The sequence below is a fragment of the Erinaceus europaeus genome, chromosome 13 (genome assembly GCF_950295315.1).
Source record: "Erinaceus europaeus chromosome 13, mEriEur2.1, whole genome shotgun sequence".
Lineage (NCBI taxonomy): Eukaryota > Metazoa > Chordata > Mammalia > Eulipotyphla > Erinaceidae > Erinaceus > Erinaceus europaeus.
Window position 1 is genome coordinate 63,106,047 of NC_080174.1, and position 8,245 is coordinate 63,114,291.

General features: G+C 44.0%; 1 protein-coding gene across 3 annotated transcripts in view; it reads left to right on the top strand.

Moving 5' to 3' along the window:
* The first annotated feature begins 7,488 nt into the window (after positions 1-7,488).
* ELOVL1 (ELOVL fatty acid elongase 1) overlaps positions 7,489-8,245 on the top strand; it is a 4,833-nt gene continuing 4,076 nt past the window's right edge. The window contains exon 1 of one of the 3 annotated variants that reach the window (XM_060206066.1): positions 7,489-7,839. The gene's annotated coding sequence lies outside the window, so the exon portion shown is untranslated. The remainder of the gene's footprint in view (positions 7,840-8,245) is intronic. The other 2 variants (XM_016189575.2, XM_060206068.1) reach the window with 2 other exon arrangements.

Consider the following 8,245-nt stretch of genomic DNA (forward strand, 5'->3'; position numbering starts at 1 on the left):
AAATAAAATGAATAAATAAAATGAATAAATAAAATCATGAATAAATAAAATCTTTAAAGAAAGAAAAAAAAAAAAAAAAAAGGAAAGATCTTGCTGATTCTCCTTTATCTTGATAACCAAGTGTGGCCCTTTACTCTATGCCTTCCCCCTTTTGTTTCTCCATAAGTCTTCCTTCATGTTCTGTCATGGTCCTCTACACTGACTTGAGTTTCTTTAGATATTCTCAGTAAACACTTAAAGATGCCAGTGGTATTTTGGCATGGGCTACTCACTAACAGATCAGCTTTTGTTCCTCATCTCTCAGGGGTCCAGGCAAAATCCCAAATTCCAGATGATTTCATGAGTGTTTACATGCAGTTGCTCCTTTTGGTCAACCATATCTTTTTACTTGACTTCTTTTTTGTCTTTATATTTTTACTTGTTGTGGTCTGTGAGGTGGTGTAGTGGGTAAAGCATTAGACTCTCAAGTATGAGGTCCTGAGTTTGATCCCCAGCAGCACATGTACCAGAGTGATGTCTGGTTTTTTTCTCTCTCTTCTCCTGTCTTTCTCATTAATAAATAAATAAAATATTTAAAAAATATATATATATATATCTACTTGTTTATTTTGGATAGAGACAGAGAGAAACTGAGAGGGAAGAGGAAGAAAGAGAGTGCTGCAGCACTGTTTCACCCCCTACAGGTGGGGACTGGTGGCTTGAACCTGGTTCCTTGTGCACTGTAATGTATGTGCTCAACCAGGTGCACCACCACCTGGCCCCTAGCAAAGTCTTTATAGCCCCACTTTACTCAGTCAAGGTCCCAACCTTAGGAAGAGGATACCAGCTAGCTGGCTAAGTCCAGAAGCATATGGAACGATTAACTGACAAACCCTTTGCCCTCATCTTTGTTCCCCTATCCCCATGGACTCGACTCTGCCCCACTGCCTTTATTTGGGTATGTGTAGAAATTGCCCTTTATCCTTTACAGGATGGAGAAGGGACATACTTGACACTACCCTATCAGGCTGCTTCCATCTCCACTTGCCACTCTCACTGTCTCTCACCCTGGACACTCACTTCCTATTGTTTTTAACAAGTCTCCCATACTGTGTTTCCTATATTGCTCTATTTCCTCCCTCACCCATATACATACACAGGCATACATTTTTCCTCATTACTCTCCCTGCTTCCTTGGTCCTACTTTCCCTTATTATTTAATATATCTATATTTATTATTGTTGTTATTGTTCTTGTTACTGAATTATCAAGCTTCAGGTAATCCTAGGAATAAGGTTGCTAGATTTAATACAAATGGTGGTTTCCAGGCCATACCTATAGAAATGGTAAATCACTGGTTTATTTTCTAGAGAAAAAGACTAAAGAAGGGCACCTTTGAAAGCAGTGAGGAGTGAGTCAGACTGGGTGGGACTCAGAGGAAGTTGTCACCTCACTTCCCATTAGTCAGGAAAGCTCCATGATATGAAGGAGAGGAAATCTGAACTATAAACTAGGTATTTTCCCCCTACCACCACATTAAAACTGAATTCCTGAGTCCCTTAGTTTCTCCAGTTTATTTATTAGCCTGGCCCTGGCATAAGTGACTCTCACCTATAAGACCTTTCACCTAGTTTTTCTGCAGATCCTAAACAGTTTCATTTCCAACCAGGACACAGAAGAACTTTTTTTTTTTTTTCTCCTTTACATTTCAGTCTCTCCTTAGTGGCTAAACCCTCCATGTGTGTGCCTGATCCCATTATCTCATTCCACACAGCACTTACACATGCTTAAGTTTTGTCCCATTTAAAACAACCGTTAGAATCTATCTGAAGGTGGGGGCCAGGTGGTGGCACACCCAGTTAAGGGCCCATTCAAGAAATGCGGGTTCAAGCCCCTGGCTCCCTACCTGCAGGTTCAAGCCCCTGGCTCACTACCTGCAAGGAGCATACCTTACAAGTGACAAAGCAGGTCTGCAGGTGTCTTTCTCCCTCTCTCCCTCTCTATCTTCCTGTCTTCTCTCAGTTTCTCTCTGTCCTAGCCAATAAAACAGAAAAAATGGCCACCAGGAGCAGTGGATTGGTAGTGCCTACCCAAGTGATAACTCTAGAGGCAAATATATATATATCTATCTGGTGAGAGTTAGGCATTGATATTTTGATAGCTACCCAGGTGGTTCTAGTGTGCTACTGGGGCTGAAAATGTATACAGAATAAAATCCTTTCTATTGCTGCCAGGGTTTCACTGTTACTTTGTGCCTATATAATCCTACAGCTCCTGGTGAGCTTTTTTTTTTTTCCAGATACACGGTTAGAACAAACTCTGGAGGGGTCCAGGTGGTAGTGCAGGCGGTGCAAAGTGCAAGGACCAGTGTAAGGATCCCGGTTCAAGCCCCTGGCTCCCCACCTGCAAGGGAGTCGCTTTGCAAGCAGTGACGCAGGTCTACAGGTATCTGTCTTTCTCGTCCCCTCTCTGTCTTCCCCTCCTCTCTCCATTTATCTGTCCTATCCAACAATGACGACATCAACAACAATAATAACTATAATAATAAAACAAGGGCAATAAAAGTGAATAAATAAATATTTTAAAAAAGAAAGAAGGAAAGAAAGAAAAAAAAAAAAGGAACTCTGGAGAGTGGCATACTCAATAGAGAGCACATGTTACCATATACAAGAACCTAAGTTCAACCCCCCAATTGCAGGAGAGAATCTTCATGAGTGGTAGGACAGTGCTGTAAATGATCTTTCTGTTTAAGCTCCAAGTGTTTTTCTTTTTTTTTCCCTCTACTTTTGTGTTTTTCTCTGTCTCTATAAAAAAGAAAAATGCCACCAGAAAGGTGGAGTCATTGTGCTTGCACCTAGCCCCAGTGATAGCCCTGATGGCAAAAAACAAAAAAACAAACAAAAAAAACAGTGGTAGAGATAGTATAGTGGTTATGCAAAGACTTTCATGCCTTGGGCTTCAAAATCCCAGTTTCAGTCCCTTGCACAATCACAAACAAGAGTGAGCAGTGCTTTGGTCTCTGTATCTCTCTTTCATTAAAATAAAACAAACAAAAATATATTAAAAAGTGGTCTGGGAGATAGTGCAGTGGATAAAGAATTAGACTGTGAAGCATGAGGTCCTATGTTTGATTCCTGGCAGCACATGTACCAGAGTGATGTCTGGTTCATTCTCTCCTCATACCTTTCTAATAAATAAATAATCATTATAATATGTATATATTAAAAAGAGAGAAAGAAAATAAGAGAAAAGAAATAGGGAGCCAGGTAGAGGCATACCCAGTTAAGTATACATATTACCAAATGCAAAGACCTGGGTTTGAACCTCTCTCCCCCTGCAGGGGAAATGCTTCACAGTCAGTGAAGTAGGTCTGCAGGTGTCTCAATTTCTCTCTGTCCTATCAACACACACGCTACCTTAGCCAGATAGAGGGCAGGGACTGACTCTAGCATTTGATTATTGAGGATTTGCTATACTCATTCACCATGTCATCCAGATGAATAATTCTGTGGTCTGGGAGGTGGCAGCATTGGATAAAATATTGGACTTTGCAAGCATGAGTTTGACCACTAGCATTACATGTGCCAGAGCCATACTCTGGTTCTCTTCTTTTTCTCTCAAAAAAAAATTATATATATATATATATATATATATATATTTTTTTTTTTTTTTTTTTTCCTCCAGGGTTATTGCTGGGCTCGGTGCCTGCACCATGAATCCACCACTCCTGGAGGCCACTTTTTCCCCCTTTTGTTGCCCTTGTTGCTGTAGCCTCATTGTTATTATTATTGCCATTGTTGATGTCGTTCGTTGTTGGACAGGACAGAGAAAAATGGAGAGAGGAGGGGAAGACAGAGAGGGGGAAAGAAAGACAGACACCTGCAGACCTGCTTCACCGCCTATGAAGTGACTCCCCTGCAAGTGGTGAGCCGGGGGCTTGAACCGGGATCCTTACCCCGGTCCCTGTGCTTTGCGCCGCATACGCTTAACCCACTGCGCCACTGCCCAACCCCCAATAAATAATATTTTTTTAAAGATGAATAGTTGGGTAGTTAAAGTTACCTATCACCACTTGTATGACTTCTGGGACAGTATTTATAATACTATGCTTTATTCAACTCTAGTTTGTCTCTAGATGGACACTTAATCTAAAACTTCTCATTAGTGCTCTCAAAATAGTGCTTTACACTATTTTACAGTGTTTTAAAAATATTTGTTCAATGAATTTTTTATTTTTTTAAATATTTATTCTCTTTTGTTGCTGTTCTTTTATTGTTATAGTTATTCTTGTTGTCGTCATCGTTGTTGGATAGGACAGAGAGAAATGGAGAGAGGAGGGGAAGACAGAGAGGAGGAGAGAAAGGTAGACACCTGCAGACCTGTTTCACTGCTTTTGAAGGGACTCCCCTGCAGGTGAGGAGCCAAGGGCTCGAACCGGGATCCTTACACTGGTCCTTGTGCTTTGTGCCACGTGCGCTTAACCCGCTGTGCTACAGCCCTACTTCCCTGTTAAATGAATTTTAATGAGTCCACTTTGGGTCCAAGCAGTGGCACACCTGGTTAAGTGCATATACTGCAGTGCACAATGACCTGAGTTTAAGCCCCTGGTCCCTACCTATATGGGAAAAGCTTAATGAGTGGTGAAGTAGAGGTACAGGTGTCTCTCTGTGTCTCTCCCTATCCCCCCCCAATTTCTGTCTCTAGCCAGTAATAAATTTTAAGATGAATCCACTTGATATCCCACCTTGTCTCTTAAATGTTGAGAGAGGACTAGTATAGATTCAACAACTTATATAGTCACATAAGTACTTTATATGAATCTGAAAGATTCAAAGTTTGGAGTTAGGTGTAACCCCAAAGCCACTATCTGAAACCCATATGGCTTTCAATAAATATGTATTGATGCAATGAGTACTAGTACCCCAAGGATAGTAGAAAAATATTCTACTATCCTTGAATATAAAGATATTTATTACCAGAGCATTGTTCCACTTTGGTTCATGCTGGTGCCAGAGGTTGAACCTGGGACTTCAGGCATGGAAGTCTTTTATAGTGTGGTCTGCGGGATGCATTGGATCGACCTTCTCGTGGTGCATCCCATGAGTACCCATTTATTGGGGAAACTGATGATCCTTCCTAGCCGACTGAATCCACATGGATCCCAGTCACTTTCAAAGCCAGCAACAAGCAGACATCAGGCTCAACCTGACGCTGTTGACTGGCTACGGAAGAAGGGCAAACGGTAGAAGAAGAAGTGTGGTCTGGGAGGTGGCGCAGTGGATAAAGCAGCAGACTCTCAAGCATGAAGTCCTGAGTTCAGTCCCCAGCAGCACATGTACCAGAGTGATGTCTGACTCTTTCTCTCTTCTCCGATGTTTCTCATTAATAAATGAATAAAATCTTTTTTTTTTAAAAAAAAAAAAAAAAAAAGAAAGTCTTTTATAACCACTAGACTATCCCCCAGGTACTTAGAAAGATATTCGAGGGTGGAGGGTAGATACTATAATGGTTATGTAAAGAGACTCGTGCCTGAGGCTCCAAAGTCCCAGCTTTAATCCCTTGCACCACCATAAGCCAGAGCTGAGCAGTGCTCTGGTTAAAAAAAAAAAAAAAAGTTCAATAGTTTATTCTCTCCCATTTGACTCTAGGTCCTTTAACCACTCTTCTCTTTCTCACATAGTATCATTCACTGAACAAACATTACAGATTAGGCCAGAGAAATAGCTTGCTTGGATAGTATGTTGCTTTGCCATGTACACAACCCAGGTCTGAGCCTGGCACCCAGTGCATTGAAGAAAACTTTGGTGGTGTCTTTTTCATTCCCTCTGCTTCAATGTCTCAAAACAAAACAAAACACCTGATTGTGGAGGGTTAAATAATTAGATTCCAGAAGGGGCTAGGTGGTGGTTTCACACCTGTTGATTGCACATGTTACCATGCACAAGGACCAGAATTCAAACCCTACATTCCCACCAGCAGGAGAGAAGCTTCACAAAAGGTGAAGCTATGCTGCAGGTATTTCTCTGCTCTATCACCCCCTTGCCTCTCAATTTCTCTCTGTCTCTATTTAATAAGTAAATATTAATTACATGTTAGTGATACAAAGTCAACTAAAACAGTTCTTGCTGAAAGGAATGGAATGTATAACAAGAGGGTTCCAGATAATTACATTGTAATAAAATTATAGGAGTAAGGTTAAGAGTGATTACTGTAGAGACAGCTGATTGTAACTGTGTTGAAACAAGGAAAAGATGTAGGGTTATAAAAGGAACTAAAAAGCAGAGTGTGGCCTAGGAAAAATTGGCACAAATAGAATGAAAGGCTGAGGACCAGATCAGGTAAGGCCTGTGCATATAATGCTAAGAACTTTCGAGCCTTTTGAATAGTTTAATTATTTTGCCATTTCCTTCACAGAGTAAGTGCTAATGGGTTGTGTCATAGTTGTACTTTGACCTCTTAACTCTAAGACTAAATTTCTTTGTACCTGCGCCCCATCTCTTATGTCTTTATTTGTTCCAAACTATGTCTTTTCTGAATTCCCCAATTCTGTTGACATTTACATCATTCAATCTTACCTTTGGCTATTGGGTCATTCAATGCAAAGCACAGTTCCAGAAGCTGCTGAGATCAGATATCATTTTGTTAAAGCCTAGTTCTCAACCCCACTAGTGTAGTCTAGTTGATGAGTGTGAGGGGAAGGAAGTGTGCAGGAAACCAAAAGAGACAAATATGTGTATATATATATTTCAACCCTGGGGAAATCTCCAATATCTGTTTAATTCCATCATGTTCCAAGTCTTAGGTCAGTTTATTATCTCTCACCTGGTCTCTCTCCAAAATCATCAAGCTGACTGCCAGGGCAAAACCCACACAGACTACATCTACCTCACTCATTGATGTGTCGCCAGCATTTAACAGTCTCACCCACAGTGCGTGGACAATAAACATTTGATGGCACAAGACTGGTTGTAGCCACCTCAAAGGTCTTTCACCCTATCTTCCAGGATACAAATCATGCTGCCCCACTTGGCGTCCAAGGGTTGTAACCAATTGCATTCAGCTGCAGCCAGCTTCAACGCTCTACCCCCACGGACACACACACACATACTTTTTACTACCGTGAAGGGCAGTTTAGGCAGATTTGCTAACTATTTATGCCCCAGGCCACTAGTATTCTCCCACCTCCATCCCACGAAGTCTTCTGGGCTGCTCCTAAAGTTAGTGCTTAACCAAGTTTATAGGCTTGTAGAGATGGCTGCCCTGCCCCAGCTACTCCCTCTGGCTCAGACCTCTACGCTACTCTAGACCAACCCAAGACACACACAGACTCCCTCCTGCCCCCCACTCCCACCCTCTAGAGAGGATACTGTGAAGAAAAGGCCCAGCCCAGGAGCTTTTCCCAGGATCCTTAGCTGAACCTGTCACAAACACAGGTGTTAATTGTGTCATCACCAGAGAGCCCAAAAGGAGGCCATCCGGGTGTCTGGAAGTCAGGAAGAAGCGGGGAGCAACTCTGACGGAGCGGCCCAGACCACGGAGCCCTGGCAGAGGCGGGCTGAGAAACGAGGAAGGGGTGGGGAGCCGGGGCTGGGTGTGCTTCCTGCCAGGCTCCTGGCGGCCCGCCCCAGCGCCCTCCCGGCGGGCCCAGCCGAGTGGAGCCGAGCCGGGGCTGCACGGCCCCTCCTGCCTCCGCGGCCACCCAATCAGCAGGCGCCCCCCGCCCGGCCCGCCCCCTCCCCCTCTGGTGACAGAAAGTCGGCCCAGCAGATGAGGAAGTGGCAAGCAGGTTGGCTCTGGGGACTTCTCTCTGGCCCTGCACCTTCTCGAGCCCTCTACTACTGTCCATCTGGCCCCCCGCTGGTGAGTCTCGGTCTTCCACGGGCTCTCCACGTGCCCGGCCCCCTGTCTGGCCGCCCAGCCCAATCCTGCCCTGCCCTGCCCTGCCCAGGCTGTGGGCGAGGCAGTTCCTGGGGAGAGTGGGTGGGAGGTCCCAGCACTCTGGGGGCCCGGCCTCCCCGGCAACCTCCCTCCCGTCTTTGGCCCCCGTTTGCCTAAGTCTAGGCCTTCCTCCACCTCCTTCAAGTCTAACCCTTCTCCTAACCCCTTGCCTGTTCCCTCCCTCTCCTTTTAACCCTCCCCTTGACTCCCCTCCCCCTTCCTTTTGCTCTATTACTTTCCCCTTCTATCCTTCCTATAGAAAAAACAGGGTGAGTTTCCCCTACTGGGACCACACCCAGAATCTCCTCAAACTTGCAGACCTTTCCTG